The 20907-nt window shown below is 41.0% G+C and overlaps 2 protein-coding genes across 2 annotated transcripts in view; one reads left to right on the forward strand and one right to left on the reverse strand.

Moving 5' to 3' along the window:
* Positions 1-20907, reverse strand: part of IMMP2L (inner mitochondrial membrane peptidase subunit 2) — a 1988725-nt gene that overhangs the window by 1265475 nt on the left and 702343 nt on the right. The window lies entirely within an intron of this gene.
* The window catches only part of LRRN3 (leucine rich repeat neuronal 3), a 91139-nt gene that overhangs the window by 66918 nt on the left and 3314 nt on the right, over positions 1-20907 (forward strand). The window lies entirely within an intron of this gene.

A 20907-nucleotide genomic window follows, 5' to 3' on the forward strand; every position in this document is an offset into this window, starting at 1 on the left:
TCGAACATATTATCCGAGGACGCCGAAGATACTGGGATAACACCTGAGCATGCTCGGATAACACGGTCCTCCCCTAATTAGAAATCACTTGATTATTGTGATTAAGCATTATGTTAGCTGAAAGTGGTTAATGCTGCCATCCCAGTTAGATAGATACAGTCATATCTATAAATTTATGTGTGTGTGTATTTAGGGGATTACAGGGATTATGAGGGACTGCGACGTTGAGCAGGGACACCATGACAACTTAGTAGGGTGCCAACCTCAGCAGTCAGGTAGGCTGAGGGAACTATTAGGACCGATTAGGGGCAGTCTAGCATACCATACTCCTCCTCAATACCTGTTATATTCCCTGATATTTTTTTAAGTAGTTGGTATCAAAGTTTATCAATACTTTTAATTATATCCATTAAAGGTTAATTTTTAAAGGGGATTTGTTTGTTCTGTTGGTTTTTACCTCAAGCTATACCCCAGACTTTTGTAGCTGTATACTTATATAATTGCAGATGACTAAAAGTTACTCAGTGCTATGCAGAATACATTTGCCAAATGTATATCAAAAAGAATCTTTTCTGCATACAGTTTCATCTTTGAAATTTCCCTTTATTTACTAAGGTAGAAAAAATTCTCCTTTATACATTATTTTTATTCTCTGCCCGGATCATACTTTCCAAATAATTGTGAGAAAAGGAAAATATCTTATTACAAGTGCTGGATTACTGCAGGTTTTTGTCTGACTCCAAGCACTTGTGAATAAGGACATACTGTGGATTATATCTAATGGCAGTGAGCATGGGACTTTTTTTTTGCAAACCCAAAAGAGTTGAAGGGAATTTGTCACCAGGGTTTTGTTACCCCATCTGCAAGCAGTTTGATATAGAGACAGAGTTCCTGATGCCAGCAATGTATCACTTATTAGGCTGCGTGTTGTAGTTTTAATAAAAACACAGTTTTATCTTCTGCAGTTCTACCAGGTCTCTGACTGCTGAGCTCTGTATAATGCCGCCCACATCACTGATTAGCAGGTATCTGCCCATGCACAGTGCACACAGAAAGTTGCCAAGCAGTGGGGGGTGGGCGGTGGGGCTATAAAGAGCTCATGAATATTAAAAACTACCTGACAGCAGTCACCTACCGATAAAGCAGTGATTTTGTCAGAACGAAAGCACACAGTCCAATAAGTGAAACATTGCTGGAATCAGGGTCTCTACCAATATATCATTCTGCTCTCAGACTAGGTGGAAACAACCTAGTGATGGATTCCCTTTAAATGTTAAATCTAGCTTTGATGTATCAGTGTGTTATGGTCAACCAATACGGCCTTTATCCTCTCATGGTTCACTCAGCAATGGTTTACACATAATGAACATTTAGTCTGAAGCCCCCTTTAGTACACAGAATGTTCAGTGCATGAACGTCTCTAGAGGAATCATTCTGCGGTGTGTAAGGATAATGTATAATTCATAACGCAATTATAATATCCTTGGCCTCCTATTAAACTGTGGCGATGAGTCACGAACCAGCATGATGTTCATTTCCAGGTGTGGGACCATGCATATACGGGTGTATTAGCTATTTCTCCAGCTGTATGAAGGATGTGGTCATATCACAGGCTTGTCTTCAAACTATATAATCCGAGCATTTTGTTGTGATTCTATGAAAATAGCAAAGGAAAGCAGGGTATAACTGCAATATACATGTATACGGCTATTCACCAATAACGAGTGCGCATACGCAGAATTTAATCTAAGCTTTCCATATGTCCCATGGGTTACCATCTTACTGCTAGCAATCAGCCTCATCACGAGATGTTTCCTATTGACTAGTATCAGACTGTAATCGCAGCATATCTCTTATACAGTACGTAACATACAAAACTTATGGTATGGTCATGCAATTTTTCAATGTCCGTGACTTAAATTTCTCGTGCTAATGGCGGCACATGCTAATGGCAACATTCAGACTCGTTGAAATATATGAAGAATTATGGTTTCAAGAAATGGCTCTCTTTCTACAAGAATACTTCTGCTGAATGAGGTTGACTTTTGATATGTTTATTTATATGGCAACATGGAAAATATCCTAAATTCTCCTTCAGGTTAACAAGCGTAAAGAAGTAGATTGGTGACCATGAACATTGGATTTTCTTTTCCTTTGGCATATTGTAACAATTTCTTCCTTCTACGGGTACCGTCACACAGTGCCATTTCGATCGCTACGATGGTATGATTCGTGACGTTCCAGCGATATCGTTACGATATCGCTGTGTCTGACACGCAGCAGCGATCAGGGATCCTGCTGAGAATCGTGCGTCGTAGCAGATCGTTTGGAACTTTCTTTCGTCGCTGGATCTCCCGCTGTCATCGCTAGATCGGTGTGTGTGACACCGATCTAACGATGCGATCTAGCGATGCGTTCGCTTGTAACCAGGGTAAACATCGGGTTACTAAGCGCAGGGCCGCGCTTAGTAACCCGATGTTTACCCTGGTTACCAGCGTAAATGTAAAAAAAAACAAACAGTACATACTTACATTCCGGTGTCCGTCAGGTCCCTAGCCGTCTGCTTCCCGCACTCACTGACTGCCGGCCGTAAAGTGAAAGCAGAGTACAGCGGTGATGTCACCGCTGTGCTGTGCTTTCACTTTACGGCCGGCAGTCAGTGAGTGCGGGAAGCAGACGGCAAGGGACAGACACCGGAATGAAAGTATGTACTGTTTTTTTTTTTTTTACGCTGGTAACCAGGGTAAACATTGGGTTACTAAGCGCGGTCCTGCGCTTAGTAACCCGATGTTTACCCTGGTTACCCGGGGACCTCGGCATCGTTGGTCGCTGGAGAGCTGTCTGTGTAACAGCTCCCCAGCGACCACACTACGATTTACCTACGATCACGGCCAGGTCGTATCGCTGGTCGTGATCGTAGGTAAATCGTATAGTGTGACGGTACCCTAAGAATTAGTCATAGCCCCACAATCTTTGTGCATTTCTGACATTTTATTTCCTTCGTCTGAGTCACCAGACCATTATAAATCACTTCTTTTTCGGGCCTATATCAACTGTGTACCACTTAACCTAATACTTAGCAGACACAGAATGCTTTCAAGGTAAAATCTCTAGTCCGCACACAATAGTGTTCCTTGTTACACATTGATTCGGAGTGGCATTATCTGCTTTTAGACAACATTATTTACACTAGTGGATACCATGAAATTTCCATGCCTGACATCTTGTCTAAAGGTACCTTTACACTGAACAACTTTCCAACGAGAACGACAACGATCCATGATGTTGCAGTGTCCTGGATAGCGATCTCGTTGTGTTTGACACGCAGCAGCGATCAGGATCCTGCTGTGACATCGCTGGTCGTTGCTGAAAGTCCGGAACTTTATTTGGTCGTCAGGTTGGTGTGATTCGTCATGTTTGACAGCAAAAGCAACGATGCCAGCAATGGTTTTCAATGGAGCGAACAACCAGTGAGAACGATAAGTACGTCACTGGATCGCTCCTGCATCGCTCAGCTGTTGCCGGTGTTTGACGTCTCCTAGCGACCTAAACAGTGACGCTGCAGCGATCAGCTCGTTGTCTATATCGCTGTAGCGTCGCTAAATGTGTAATTCCGGTACCGGAGAAAACGGTACCGGAGTTATCCGTGTCCGTGTGCTCACATAGGCCATCCGTGTGGGATCCGTGTGATGTCCGTGAGTACGTTTTTAGGGTCCGTGTGCTGTACGTGTGTCCGTGACTTGCAACAATTTTTACAATTTTAACCCTATGACAGAAAAAACGCACATGGACAGCACACGATGGCACACGGACAGCATCCGTGTGCGGTACGTGTTTACACGGACCCATTGACATTAATGGGTCCGTGTGATCCGTGTGCTCCCACGAACAATGACATGTCTCCGTGTTTTGCACACGGACACACGGTCTGCAAAAAAAATCACTGACATCTGCAGAGACACATTGATTTTAATGTGTCTACGTGTGTCAGTGTCTCCGGTACGTGAGGAAACTGTCACCACACATACCGGAGCCACTGACGTGTGAAACAGGTCAAATACTGTGTGCTATACGCAGTATTTGGATGTTCCTTGCAGTGGCAACTATTGAAGGCTGCCATTTCCAATAGACATTATACATCAAATAATTCATAACAATTGCAACAAATTAAACATATGATAGAATTGACATACTTCACAGACGTCTTCCATTATCACGTAGATACATTTAACTAAATACATTTAATGGTATGTTCACACTGAATTTTTAGAAAGCAGAAAAATGCAACGGGTTTATCAAGAGGAATCCACATCCGTAAATTATGCTTTTTTTTTTAGCTTTTGTAGGTAATTTTAAAGAGCTTTTGAATTGGTTTAAAAGCAGTTTTGAAGAGGTTTATGAAGGCTTTTTTTCACAATGTTTTGGAGCATTTTGACTTGGTCAAGTTTGTAGTGGATTTCACAATCAAAGCACCTAAAAAAGATATTATATGTCTCATTTTTTTATTTCTGCTGCGAGTTTTTCAAAACCCCGTTGGAAAACAAACCTCACCATATGAACAGCAAAATGGATTTTCAATTTAATCAAATAGGAAGAGTAGTCAAAGCTGTGTTTGCTTTGATTCTCAAGTGGATATGCTTCAGAATCCTTCTCAAAAACTATGTCAACATACTTTTAAAGTCTCATGCAAAGTCCAGCTAGATTACTAACATGTTGTACCCAACACTTTCAGATTCTCATTTATAGTGATCTTCTACCCTCAGACTAAAAAGTGACTATACATTTGTTATATAAAGTCACCCTGCCTGGTGCCTCCTGCCAACTCTTCTACTCAGATTGGTTTTGCCTTTGCGCTGCTTCCAAGATGACCACTGCAGATCGATAGGGAGCCTATCCCATAGGTAAGTCTGTCCCAAGCATTCATTGCTTTTCCTATCACACAGCACAGGAAAGGAGCACTGCACATGACACTGCAATGGCTATCTTGGATGCAGGAGGAGCACTGATCTGGCAGAGAAGGCAAACAGAGGGTAAGTGGGTGGAAAAGGGACTATACATGTGAGATATATTGTCACTTTTTCAAGCTCAGGGTGGAAGATAATTTTAAGATGTTTTTCAAAATTATTAGCTGATCGTCTATCCTTAGAAAATCAACACATGATGGTTTCCAATCCCTGTGATAGCTGACAGAACAATGGGGCAGCAGCACATGTTGGATAGCTATAACTTTTCATTGTGGATTTGGATAGATTTGGATACATGTTATTCCATGAATACATTCATTTGGATAAATTTGAATGTCTCCTCGAAAGACCAGATAGTTTACTTTCAGATACACTATTCATTAAAGCAGTGTCCCAGGACATTTTGTTGATTATCCGTATAAAGGTTCATCAAATAATGAACTACTGGCAGATGCAACAGAACAGAGGGGCAGTGTCACATGCTGGGGATTAATAGCTGCTTTAGTGCAGTACCCAATGCAGAAATGCTCATTTACACGTTGATTATTTGGTGAGATTTTTACCTCAGTATTTATAAGCCAAAACCAGGAGTGGAACAATCAGAGGAAAAGTATAATAGAAACATATGCACCACTTCTGTATTTATCACCCACTCCTGGTTTTGGCTACAAATACTGAGGTAAAATACTGACCAAATACTGACCGTGGCCTGAAAATGGGCTGTGTCTTCTGCTGCACCACAATGTATTCAAGTGAGGCAAAGCCACACTCATCTGGGATGTGAACATGGATAAAAGCGAACAGAGAACTCTACATGCACAATAGCACGACACATGGCTGTGTAGGCCTAGGCTTATGTATTATCTATGGCTGGGTGAGATTCAGCTTAGCCTTTGGGATGTGTACATTTATATAGAAAAAATTAGCTGGTGTACTAATGACATAAGAGTTGCTATAGAAGACACAATTCTAACAAGGGCATTAGAGGGGGCCAGTGCTATATTTCAGTAATGTATTCACTACTTGTCATGTACCGTATTTTCTCCTAATGCTATTGCATTTTGTCTCCCTCATACTAATCAACCATACACCTTACAATGACCATCAGCACAAAACAGTCACAACGGCGAACCTTGTGCACACGTCTTTGGACGGGTCCATGAGGTTCCTTTTTGAGGACAGCTGTGCCGTATAATACTTGCCACCTCGTGAAGTGCTTTGTACCCTTATTGCCAGCACGGCTTGTTGCAGGGCTACTGCTGCAACTTTATTTTCATGACTGGCTTTCTACTGAAGTGGAATGGGAAAGATTGCCAAGCACTGATCCTCTCTTTTCTGCATTTCGCCCAGTGTGACTTGGCTCTTAGCTGTTGCTCCAGTGACGAGAAACAATGCACAGCTTATTCATGCGCTGAATGTCTTCCATTTCAAGCATTAGTGACACCCCCTAGTGAACCAGTGCGTGAGCCATTAATGACAACCACTGATACAAACCTAATTAAGGCAAACCAGGCATTCTCTGGAACAGGGATAATTAGTCCTCAAAGGGTCACTATGACTTCAACTTTTCCTTCCATTTAGAATAAAAATTATTAATTAGCATGCATCATACAAGAATTTAGATGCTTTTTAATAGGATAACTGTGAGCAGGAAAAAGTTCTCCGGGGAGGACAAACAAAGCCATCAGGACATATACACAAACAATGCTCAGCATTTCCCTTGTTTTGTTTAGGAAGTAAATATATCTTTAACTAGATATGGAACTGTTCACATGACAAGGGATCACCCCCTGTAGGTTAGTGGACCCTAAACCATTTATATCAAGCTTCATGACCACAACTGCTTATTACCATTAACAAAAGATTACAGCACTAACAAAGACATGTAAGACCCCTTCAAGTTTTCTTATTACATCTAGTACAATGGAGAAAAAAAAACACTTTTATCTACTTTTTGTTTTGCTAGAAATGCCATCGGACTACAACAGAATACATTTACGGCAGATCCACATGTGTGGAGCTGATCATATTGCGTCCGTATATTAGCAGTGTTATTGATAGGCAGGCTTCTAGGCAAGAAATTGAAATATATAATACTGATAATAACATACTGATGCAATGCAGATAATTTAAAAGGGTTGGCCAGGCCTGGGGTTCAAGTCTGTAATCACTCGACGTAACTGCAGACTTGTGAATCCATACAGGTGCACTGTCTGTGTTCTCTGGTGCTGATGCCAGTTCAGGGAGCAGGCAGGCACGTGACTGCAAGTGTGAGCTGTGCATACATGCAGTCACATGCCAACTAGACGTGCAGCCTCACTCAATACAAGTGAAATGAGCAATTATGGACACATCTAGTCGGAATGTGGCCGGAAGTATACATATTGCATACTTGCAGTAATTTCACTGTATGCTCCTAGGACACACACCGGAGAATCCTAACTGCACACTTGAAACCCAAGCTTCGGCAACCCTGTTAGGAATTTAAATACTTTACATTGACTTGAAACCAAGTTTTTCATCTGGAAAATGAATAAAAGTGGACATGCTACATAAAATAACTAAAACAAACCTATTGTATGTACATCAACAATAAATTTTAGGCTGAGGTCAGACAAGTCTATGAAAAATTATTTTATCCAGAAAACTCAGACTATTTTAATCTGTACCATCCATGTGACATGTGTGCCTTCCACGTACCTCTGTTCTGTGTTCATGTGACATGCATATTGATATGCCAACATGTTATAATGTACATAATCAAATACAGTTTCCTATCCTAACACTGATTAATGGGATCCAATTTTTATTTTGTGCACCCATAGACCTGTATTGTGATTCTCATCTGATAACTGAAAGAAAATAGTGCAAGGACACTTGTTCTGGGTGAAAAAGTGGTCATCTGAACAACCCTATTGAAAAATTATGATTTATATGGTGTCTGATTCTTACTTTTTTTTACATTTTTGATATGTCGTCTCCTTTATACACAAGATCGTGGGTTTTTTGATAATTCGAACGAGCCCCTATAGATAGAAAATATACACATAATAATAAAAAATAAAGTGCTCATGTTAAAGGGGACTAACTGGTACCCTTCATTTATGTATGCCAACTACATAATCAAGAATCAACCTATTGGAGAATTTGTATATTATTTATTCACATCACTCCTTGCCCCCAGTGGAGCTTACACATGCACGCACCCTAGGCAATTTCATTAGAAGTCAATTAACCTATTTTTGTGCTGGCAGTCATCAACATGCTGCTTGTAATGCAAAATGAAAAATCAGGTAACTAAACGTTAGCGCTTATAGATAGTTGTAGAGGAGACTTCTTCCTTGAAGGCAGCTCAGAAATCCCATGACTATGAGAGGAAAGCTAATAAATATGATAATCTGTTTCATTTTATTAAGATTATTAATTCTTGGAGGAACACTGGAGAAAATACAGGTCAATGACCATCTTCATAAACATAGTTTATAGAATATTTCACACCCTATATGGGTCTCCCCAGTGGGGTAACTCAAACTTGGTAGGCCCCAGTGCAAAATCACCAACAGGGCCCCCAACCAGGTACGGACGGGGGCTGAAATTCAGCCCTGGCATTTGAAATAATATAGGCCCATGCTGTCCCCGTCCCCAAGTACCAGATGGAAATATATTACTACTATTACGCTGGATGGAGGAAAGCAAGATTTACTACAAGAACGATATTTCTAATGATACCCATGACCTGCTGGGGTAAGTGACGGAGTCAGCGACTTTGTGCTCCGTCACAACTCTTAACAGTATGTGAGTCTTGAGAACACAGATTCTGCTAACAACCTAGCAGACAAGGCAGCCTACGACCAGACAGGCCCTTCTGGCATTTGCCAGAATTGCCAGATGGCCAGTCTGGCCCTGCCCCAACTATCATGAGTATTTAATAGCATTGATCTTCTCATATGGGCCAAATGAACATTTTAGTCCCCGATAGGTGTGATTGCAACACATTGCACATAAAGTTATGCCCCTAACTTTTGTGCTATATTTTCAGAGAGATCAGATGGAAGTTACTTAGCCAAAAGAAAAAAAGAAGGTATACTTCCATTGCAATCTGCTTATTGCTCTCTGCTGGACCAGAAACCATGACCATGACCACCAGTGACCTGACCGCTGAAGACAATGTTTGACTATAGGGTCAGAAGACTGGTGATGGAGACATGGTCATGTCCATTCTAGTGGAAACCTTCGAGTGGCAGTGCTGGAGCGGGGACATATTATGATAATAAGCATTATTTCTTTTTCTTTTTTTTCTTTCAGCAGGTCAGCTACCCGCTGATGGTGTCAAAAATCTAACAAGAAAACCCCTTTAAGTTCTCTTTCATAATGTATTCTACAGTAAAGCATTATTATACTGTCCCTCCTGGTATAGTATGACAGAATGGTATAAGGATACACACCTCTGACAAAAAGAGGGGTACTGACCACTTTTCAATTTATTCATTCAGGAGGAAAAACTGAGGATTGACATCATGTAGATTATCATAACGAATGATTCAGAAATTTATGAGGCATGCACGCATTAAAAAAAAGACAAGTGGGAACACACACAGTCTATATGCAGGGTATTAAATATCAGTGCTGATTCCAGGGAGACTATATCCACAACATATTTGATAAGAACATTAACCGCTAACACATTTTAATAAAGTTTTATTTCAAGCACTTACTTTGCCGGATGGCTTACTCTTTGGGACTATTGGCAAAGCCCATATGCCTTAAGGATATTAATTAGTAAAACTGATTGGCTTAAGATTCTATCTGTTTTAACGAAACGGATGTACATCTTTCAGCATTTATTCAGCCAAAACATAATTTATGTCCTGTGGACCAAACAACCCCGAGCTGCTCAATACAGTGGTAGCTTACTATGGCTACATTATCATATTACTGTGCTCATTATCCATAATGTTTAGCTGTAGGCAACAATTATCAGTGCAGTAATAGAATAGAAATGTATTTCCGCCTCTAAAATACATCAGGTTACATTAGCTAATATTATGCGGTCTTGTCCTGTACAATAATTAAAATATGGTGACATTATTATGGGCGATGGTGCACTGAAAGCAATTTGGATAATGCTCAAATATGAAAGGTCACCCATGTACAGCAGCAAATTCTAGAGGTGAAAGTGACAGGCAATAATCAAGGAGTGTAGAATTTTTGTGACAATTCTTCTATGGCAAATAAGCCAGGATGACAAAAGTCCTAGGGTATAAAAAATGTAGCTGCGCTGTCAATTAGGTGCATGGGACTACAATGTTTGTGCATTATGATACCCCCAGCTGCCATATTGCAATAGTTTTGCATATGTTACTATGCAATACGACAGACATTATAATGTGCTAACTATGACACTGCACGATGACCTTGGCACTGCCCCAACATTATACAGCATATTACCAGTAATAGAATTAAATTGTTTACATTTGCAAGACTGTGTTCACACCTGAGTTAATTTCTCAGTTCAGTTCCAGGAGGAAAGAAACAGATTTAAGGTAGAGGACAGATCTACTATTTAAAATAAGCACTCAAATCAAAGTTTTTATCCTCTTAATATATTGCAGTCATCATATTATATAGCACTGTGCACTTACAATTGCTCATTTGCCTTTCTACCCAGGAAAATCTTCTCTTTTTTCTACTCTATGCATAAACATGAAGTTTGTTGTGCGCATTTATCATTCTCCTCTTTTGTTCCTGAGCCAGCTTTTCTGCTCCTCCCCACTGTCAGACTTTTGCAGTGACTGATGACTCCTACAGGGAAAATTGACCTCCTATTTCTACATATTGTCATGCAGCTGCAGTGCAGTACAGCGCAACCTCCACCAGGGGGAGCCTGGTAGTGAAGCCAGACTGCACACACAGAGCAACTGAACAGACGCCACCTAGTGGCGAGAGCAAGGTCAGGAAAACCAAGTCAGAGCACAACAGTACAAACGGATTCAGACAGAACGGATAGTCAGGATATAGCAAGGGATCAATAAACCAGGACGGGCTAAATACGGTACCAAAGGGATAAACTGAAACAGAGTCAAAGAGCCAAGCCAAGATATCATAACCAGGGAGTCAAGCAGATAAACAGACAGACAAAGAGACACTGGGAAAGGGCAGGCGGGGGGATAACAGACACAGGACAAGTCAGGGTTCAGTAGGACAAACCAAGGGCTTCCAGAGTCAGGTTCACACGCCAAAGACAGAGCTATAGCTGACACCACCCTCAGGATACCTGGGAGCTAAATAGCAAACCCGAGTCCAGAATGAGGCAGATCAAAATTAACCCTTGACATGATCCACCCAGAGAAAAGGCAGACAGAACTAAACTCTGGAACGGATCATGACACATATAGATTAGAAGGATTCAGCAAGTCAATTTTAATCATGTGGTCTCATAGGCCTAATGGAAAAGAGAAGAATTAGGCTGGGTAGGAAAGCAAAATGAGCAATTGCTATATAATACGATTTTTGCAATATATTAAGACGATTCACATTTGATGGGAGTGCTTCTTTAATGGCTTAAAAACAAAACGAAAATGGACTCCATTTACTGCAAAAATAAGGCAGGAGTTAAAAGAGCTAAAGATATCCTGATGATGTGAGAGATAGGACTAGGAAGAATAAGAGGAAAATTACCACCTACAGTATAGCAAAGTTGTGTTTTATGAAGGAGAAAAATTATTCTGCTCATCCTCCTATCAGTCAGCAATTACAGAATACACAGCTCACTTGGAAGAGTCAATTCCATAAATTCCATACAAAAGTTTCCAAAATTGTTAAAAATATCTTCCTCAGTGTATATTCGATAAAAAGATTAGGGTAAAGGTCTGTAAGACATGGGCGTTATAACTTTTTGGAACCTTTGAACTTCCTGGTTCATAGTCATAACTAGCTCGAATCTAGGTCAGAAACGAGTAATAACTTCTTTGTCTTATAGACTTTTTGCCTTACCTTTTTGTGGAATATTGACTTACGAAAATGTTTTGAACAATTGTGGAATAAGCTTTGGATTTTATCGACTCACTACTGATGAGCGAATGGGTCAGTGCCTGGGTCAGCAAACTTTTGCAAGACACAAAGACAAAAAGAGAAAGAGAGGCTGCCAGCCGCCCCCGGATGATCTGGATACCCAATAATGCCTTATAACTGCTATTTTGTTAAGGAATTGAACAGGGAATTCTGGCATTGCAGGGTTCCCCAGACTGTAATCTGTAGGAAGCATGAGAATTTTTAGCAAGATTTGTACTGGTTAAAAAGTGTTTCCCATAGTCTGAAAAATACATTTAATCCTCATTCAAGCTAAAAGAAAGGATGCTGACACAAGCTTGCAACAGGGAACAATGTAAGATTAGAAGACGGCATTGTCAGCGTAGATAGATAACTTCACTGTAAAGGAGTTAATAGCAGTCCCATCATGATTTACTAGGGAGTCATTATCCTTGGTTAAATATGAGAGAAAAGATTTAATAGATTTTTTTTTTTAAAATAATGGCAGTACAGCATTATTCATCTCCAGGGGAAGTGTGTGGGAGTTGCAGGGTACAGTGTGATACTGTATTAGTTTACAACATATTGTCATATAATCTATCTATGCACAAAGTAACGGCTATGAAAAATAAAGTTGTAATAATCTCTTGCTAAAGACAGTCCTATGGTACCCATGCAATAGATTAGATCTGGCTGTTTCCAGTACAGGGCAGAAAGGGGACCTGCCAGCTGATTCATGTTGCCTGAATCACGTGCAGCATGAAACAGAGAGCGACTGCTGCATGCCAAACATCCATGTTTAGGCTAAGTGCACGATACGATATTCTCACCTTTTGGCATCCCCGACAGCCTTCCCGCTCTTCGCGATGCTCCAGTCCCAATAATGCATTGCGGCAATGTCCCCAGATGACCTAGGGGTCTCGCGAGACCGTATGTCATCACAGGTCATTTTCGCAGTGCATTATTTGGAACCGAAGCATCGCGAACAGCGGGAAGGCTGTTGGAGGGTGAGTATATCATGATTTTTTATTTCAATTCTTTTTTTTTTTTTTTACAATTATATGGTTCCCAGGGCCTCCAGGAGAGTCTCCTCTCTTCCACCCTGGGTACCAACCGCACATGATCCGCTTACTTCCCACATGGTGGGCATAGCCACATGCGGGAAGTAAGTGGATCAATGCATTCCTATGTGTGCGGAATCCCTGCGGTTCCGCACAAAGAGTGAACATGCTGCGTTTTTTTCCGGAATGCGATTCTGCCACGGAAAAAAATGCAACATGTGCACAAAAATTGCAGATTGCATTCTAATAATAGAATGCTTAATGTATGTGGTTTTCGTGGTTTTATCGCATTTTATAGTGAAAAACCGCAAAAACCGCGAACAATCCTGAACGTGTTCACTCAGTCTAACTCTGAAATTCTGCGTAGTTTGAAAGAAACACCTACCGTAATTTGAAGAAAAAAAAAGAAAAAGAATTAAAATGTTTTTCACTACACAAAATTACATGTGATGTTTTAAAAATCAAGCCAACAAGATGTTAATCATTAATCTGCAATATGTGTTGTAGTGCACTGGTAGCACCATACGCAGTAAAGAGGCAGTGACCCACAAAGTTCAAACATTAAATGTTCCTTTATTGTGTTAGGCTATGCGCACACAATGCGGATTTACTGCAGATCTGCAGAGTTTTTTTCCACGCAGAAACGCTGCAGATTTGCAAAGTGATTTACAGTACAATGTAAATCAAAAGGAAAAAAAATGCTGTGCTAATGGTGCGGAAAATTCCACATGGAAAATGCAGTGGATTGAAAGAAGAAGCAGGTCACTTCTTTTGTGCGGATCTGCAGCGTTTGTGCACTCTTCAATTATAGAAATCCGCAGGGGTAAAAAATGCATGAAATCCGCAGCAAATCCGCAACAAAAACACACAAATTCTGCAAGAAAAACGCATCAAATCTGCACCTGCGCCTTCTGCCAGGAGATGCAGATTTTGTGCAGAAAATTCTGCACCCAAATCTGCAACCTGTGCACATAGCCTTACTTCACACAGTCCACTCCTCACAAGTGCATAGAATTCATGTTTAGTTCACATAAACATTGCACTACATAATACATGGCATCTTCCAAGTCACAGTCCTTACACACACCGGATTTCTCTTTGCCCAGTTTCCGTGGGGCGACTGCAGGTTGTGACCAAGTTTCTTACACACACAGCTTCCTATGTTGCAGACACTACATACGCCAGTCCTCCTCTGACTAGTTCCCATGGGTGTCCTGCACCGCTGTATCACAGTCTCTTTACTCACACAGCTTGTATATGTTGCAGACACTACACACGCCAGTCTTCCTCTGACTAGTTCCCGTGGGTGTCCTACACCGCTGCATCACAGTCTCTTTACTCATACAGCTTTTATTCACAACTCCATTGGTTGGCAGCCACTAAACACGCTGGTCCTCCTCTGACCAGTTCCCATGGACAGGGCAGCGCTGTGTTAGCTGTGGATGCCAGGCGTCTCAGCTCCCCTGGCTGCTTGGCTCCATTCTGTCCTGTGTCACCGCACACCAACAAAGCTCTGCAGAGCCTCTTGCTCTGTCCTCCCCCAAACACCAGCTGGACTCTGACCCTGACACACCCATAACCTTTACTGCAGGGTTTTTAACAAACAAACCTGTGGCTTCCTGCCACATGGAAAACCCGGACTGGAAATGAAACGGACTGCACCATTAACATTCTGAAATCAGTTTCATAACTCAAAAGCCAGAGCAGGTTATCCGTAAATCTGTCTTGGACAAACAGTATGTCCAAGACTAACCTTATTTATCATTACATTTAACCTGCTTTGCAGTCACCGCCCAGCCCATAACTACCATGCACACCTATGGACTTCAAACATCTCCATGCACAGACAACACACACACAGCGACCCCTACCTATGACATTGGTCACTGCTTCACTATTGCAATCACAGCTACACCTGCGACTGCAATACCCCCTCATGGCCTCACTACGCCTCCGTGTGCATTCTGAAGAGCACAAACAGCACTCCCTAGCTGTAAGAGGGGTCACTGCCTCACAGTGAGTTATTAAAAAGAAAATCACATTCAGGCATAGAAGACTTTTTATGAAATACAACCACCAAAGAGACAAAAGAGAAGAAATCATGGGGCATACTCTACAAGCTCAAGTGCATCGTGCCATAACTCAAATGCTTCAGGATGCAGAGGCAACCTTTCTGTAAATAAGTAAAAATTTCATATTTTCCTCTCCAGCCCTTCAAATCGTTGAGATCAGGAAACCTTGTTCTACTTGTTTAGCCATGTCCTTATTACTGTGCTAGCAGAGGTTAAATGACCTATGGAAGATGTATGACCATATCTGCACCTTATCTCTCTCTATCATAAGTAGCCAACTGTATCTAACTTTGGAACACATACATCACTGTCAAATCGCATGGGAATGAAAATCACAATCGTTTTCTGGAGTGTGACTTAGCTAGCTACATATCTAATAATTTGGTAAATACTGTTGAGAGCAAAATAAATGCAAAGCTGCTATTAATACATAGCCTGAACGGGCTCAGCAAATGTCAGCTCGGTGTGACTCTCCCTATATGTGCTCCAAATGTCACTGCTCAAATGTAGAAAACTGCACAAAAACACTGTCCACTTCTGTATAATATACAGTGCAGAATACACGTGAGCATTTCTGTTCAATTTCAAGACCTCTAGATTTTTGAGGAGAAAAATAACTTAAGGGATAGGAAAATGAATGTATTACCGCTATATCCAAGCGGATAGCAGATATTAAAATATGAACGATAGATCACTAATTTCTATCAGGATTATTAAACCAAGGATAACATTTTTATATGGCTTTTATCATTTATTGATAACTCTTCCCTTAGGGTGAGGGCTACACGAAGACATGTGTCGTGTGACATGAAGATCGTAATATATTGCCACCACAAATCTGATACTGTCAGTAAAGTCGCTACCTAGCGTCACTGTGACACAACTGTCGTATGGATGAAAGAAGCTGCGGAGACACCATCACGTGTTTCTCGACGCAAGCAGTGAATAGCCAGGCCTTTCCCCGGGAAGGAACAACCACGGGAAGGGCAGCATCCCTTCCCGTGGTTGTTCCTTCCCGGGGAAAGGCCTGGCTATTCACTGCTTGCGTCGAGAAACACGTGATGGTGTCTCCGCAGCTTCTTTCATGCATCTGCATATTTCCCATAAGGGATGGGGGCAGTGTTCTGGAATCACTGCGTTGAGAAACACGTGATGGTGTCTCCGCAGTGTTGGATGTTTTGGTCTCCCCGAGGCCAATCATCTGTGCCTTTACAACTGTCGTATGGGTTACTTAATTTTATATTTGAATAATATAGACTTTTACGGGCATGGTGATACTAAATTATTATTGTTTTTTAATTGGGAAACGGGGAAGAGTTAAGCTGTTATATGCTTTTTAAATATGTTTTAATAATATTAATTATTTTCACATTATTCACTTGTATTATTTGCTCCAATATCTTGGTATTACAGTATTTAGGAAAATTTACCATTTTGCATAAAGATCAGCTATAATCCACATGAGAACTAATATGGCCAATCACTGCAAGTCATTGACTGACAGGTGCATCTAAGGCTACTTTCACACATCAGGTTTTTTGTTTCAGGCACAGTCCGGCTAATTTAATAAAAAACGGATCCGTCGCAATTAGTGAAAAACTGATACGACAGATCCGTTTTTCTGCTGGATCTGTTTTTTGTTTTTCATCCGAATACAGTGACTTCCTGTTTCGGGGGTAGAGAGAGAGAGAGAGAGAGAGAGATTCCAGAATGAAAAATGCATGATTTCTGTTAAAAACTGCATTCGGTTGCCAGTTCGGCCATTTATACCTGCGTTTCATACGTTTTTGGCCAGATCAGTCTTTGTGCGGATTTCCGCTGGACAGAAAAAATGTTGCTCTGGACGTTTTCTCCGTCCGCCGGAAAATTAATTTTTGACAGATTCAGCAAAAAACGGATGAAACATTGGGACATCAAGCGCAATCCGGTGCTAATATAACTCTATGAGAAAAAAACAGATCCGACGGGCAAAAAAAATGGATCCGTTTTTAAAAAAATTCGCCGGATTGTGCCTGATGCAAAAAACCTGATGTGTGAAAGTAGCCTAAGTGTTTAAATATCAGCGTAAATATCAGCGATCAGATCTATCTCCAGTCACTTCTTTTAGAGGCAGCTGTTGTCTGTTTAACAGCCACCACCTGTCCAGTATGGAGCAAGGTCATCTTCAGTGTTTGCTCCTTAGGCCGGCATCACACTGACGTTTTAAATGGCCAAGTGCAATGCGATAAAATTTCGCATTGCACTCGGACCAATGTTCAGCTATGGGGCAGCTCCCACCAGCCGACTTTTTGTCGGCCGTTTTCCTCGGTCTGAGACAATCGCAGCATGCTGCGATTGTTCCGAACGGAGGAAAACTCTCGGCTCACTCGCACCCATGGGTGCGAGTGAGACAGCGCACATCACTCAGATATCATCCGAGTGATGTGCGTTATAAGCGGACCCCAGCAATGGAGGAGATGGAGAAATTCATTTCTCCGCCTCCTCCGCAGCTGTGCTCCGATCCTCCCTGTACGAGAGAATCGGAGCACAGACGCATGACACTTGACTCCTGCTCTGCTGCGAGCATGAGCCGAGTGTCATTAGCATATTGCATCCGATGATCTCGCATCGGATGCAATACGCCAGTGTAACGCCAGCCTTACAAATATATACTGACAGTGCACCAAGGGGTTAAAACATAATTAGGTAACAGGCACCAGCAAAAAAAAGTCACCCAAATGTTCCTGGTCACACAGTCAGAGACTTGCTAGTATATGTCTAGACATATGGCCCTTGATTGAGAATCAAAAATAACTCATCAATATATCACCAAATACTATATGCAAAATCAAGAGAGTGACAACTTTATATGCAATGTTTGATAATGTACATTTGATATAAAGTATATTCAAGATTACATCAATATTAGCCTGCCATATTCAAGGCAGCCCTTTTTCTGATCAACCAATTAGGTTGGGTCTCGTTTTAGGCATTTTAAGCTGTTTAAAGTGAACCTGTCAGCAGGATTTTGCTAAGTAATCTACAGGTATTGTAATGTTGTCACTGTTACACTGACTAAAATGATATCTGAGGTGAAGAAATCCGTCTTGTGGTTCTTGGGTAATAAGTATTAGAAGTTTTCAGTTAATGAAATGCTAATGCTTCAGGGCAGGACTGTGGGTGGAGTCTTCTCTTCCTGCTCTAAGCCAGAGAAACCAAGGAAAGACCTGCCCACAGGCCACCCCAAAGCAATAACATGTTCCTCATCATAGAGAGAGTGAGAGACAGACTGTTTGTGCTTCAGGGCAACACTGATTACACAAGAACCACAAGATGGATATCTTCACCCCAGGTATCATTTTAATCAGTGTAACAATGGTAACATGACAATGCCTATGGTTTACTTATCAAAATCCTGCTGACAGGTTTGCTTTAAAGAGTAGCTGTCAACAGGTCAAAAGTGTCCAGTTTTTGCTCATATTTTATTCCCACTGTTCCCTTGAATGTTTAGTAGTTTTACAAAAACAACAATCATGGTTCCAGAGATATGGGCACTTTCATTTAGTGCAACTTTTTATAGTTTTTACCAAGGGGGTGAGTCTCACAGGATTCATTGGACTGTGTCTCTAGAGTACTCAGTATAAGTAACCTGTGAGCAACACCCCCACCATAAATATCAGTGCTAATTAAAAAGGGCCATATCTTTGGAACTTTATGGAGGACATAAAAAAACAGAACAGAATACTTGGCTTGGAGTTGGGGAGGGAGGGTAGTGGGACCAGAGTAATAGCAAAAAATGCCCACTTTTGACCTGGCGGCAGGTCACAGCAATATCAACCAGTGATGGAGAATTTGGTTGGGAAAAGAACAATTGGATTAGGTTTTTGTGGACTAACACATTGACACTGCAGTAATTTGCTGGTTGAAGTTACAGTATTATGTTGCACGAACACAAGTTGCCACCTAGTTCCAGCCTAAATAAATGACTGACCATGTAATATATGACAACTGTTGGCAGCTGTATCTTGAGAGGGAGGTTCTGCTACAATATCTAAATGCTTTTCTAGGACTGATTTATGAAATAAAAATTAAAACGACGGTTACACTTTAAGTAAAAAAGTAGCTTAGCTGTGCATCAAACAGAAGAAATATACAGAAAGGTGAGACACGGATTGAGATTAATACCTCCAAACCTATTTTGCAACTAAAGTACACAAAATATGGGTAAAGCAATTAAATAGTCTCCAAACTATACCAGCATGCCACACAAACTCATGCTGTAATTCTTGCTAAATCTGTAAATACTGTGCAAGGTAATCATTTATTTTTAATGGACTTGTTTGGGCTGCCATTAATCATGGATTAAACAGAGCAACACACTGTTAGGGAAAATATTAGGAAAAGGTACGAATACAGTTTGATTTTCTTCACAAGCCAAGGCTTTAATCCATACAGGATTCTCCCAAAATTAGGAGACAAAACCTTGCGCAGCAAAGAAATCACTTGAAAGATTGACAAAAAAAAAAAGAGTAAGTCTCAGTGTTGGCAAATTAAGATTCTGGCTTGGCTTTTATCCTAAGTCGTATTGCAAGGTTCCCTGAAAGGTAGATAGTGACTTTTATGATTGCTGCCTCCAATAGGTTTGCTAGAGTTCAAGTCCTCTTCCTCTCTGATGAGACAATTTGCATATTTAATTTCCCAGAGGAGCATGCATGGCTTTTAAGTCTCCTCATTCTGGCATGCTAGTCTTGACATGTCACTCTCCACAAGGAGAAACATTATCCCTTAGACAGGAAAAATCTGTCTTCAGTGAATATAGATTTTCCTATTACTGACATAGGAGAAATAAAAATGGAGAACTGTGATGGCCATTTCAGGAGACCTTGCAGTAGAATGTCTTTGTCTGCATCCAGCACAAATGGGAACATTTGTCGACACTGAATACAGATTTTACCCATGAATTGAGAGTGGAAGAAACAAATTTCTCTTGTAAGATGGATTACAAGTTACTTACTGTAAGTTACTCATTTCCATATGTACTATTGATTTATGAAATAAAATTATAACTATGGTTACCCTTTATGACAATGTACAACATTCATATATTTGAAGAGATATTTTAAAGGGAATCTGTCAGCAGGTATTATCTTTGTAATCTGAGAGCAGCATGACATAGGGGCTGAGGCCCCTATTTTGATATTCACTGTTTCCTCTACTGTAGATCCAGCAGTACTGTAAATAATGAGCCCTATATCACTCCGCCCAAACCACTGAACACTGTACAGTGACAGTGCTGCTAATCAGTGGTGGGGCGGGGTTACGCAGAGGATAGTGCTGCTCTTGGATTACATCTGAAAGCCTGCTAACATATTTCATCCAAGGCTCATACCATTATATACAGGGTACAAAGACTTGTAGCGACTGTCTGGAAAACCTACCGGAAGTGATCCGTTGTTATTACTAGGGAAGAGCTGGTGGTTTAAGTCAATGGCTAACCATGTGCAAAATGTTTTCTTCTGAGTTGGAGCCACTCTTTGCAGTAACTCACTGTTATGGCTAATGCATAGTCCTGAGTGGGTGAGCCCCATATGCTTGTGCCCTGGTACAAAAAAAAACATGGCTAAAATTTTCAACCTGGATATTGGATGTATTGGAAAGTATACACTGGTCAAAGTAGTGGCTTCATGAAAGCATATGGGCATTACTTGCTCCGGACCCCACATTGGCTCAGAATAGAAGGCCACTCCAAGTTGAGCTGTACTTTTATTACAAGCATGGCCAAACATTTGACTATAAAATTAT

The sequence above is a fragment of the Ranitomeya imitator genome, chromosome 4 (genome assembly GCF_032444005.1).
Source record: "Ranitomeya imitator isolate aRanImi1 chromosome 4, aRanImi1.pri, whole genome shotgun sequence".
NCBI lineage: Eukaryota > Metazoa > Chordata > Amphibia > Anura > Dendrobatidae > Ranitomeya > Ranitomeya imitator.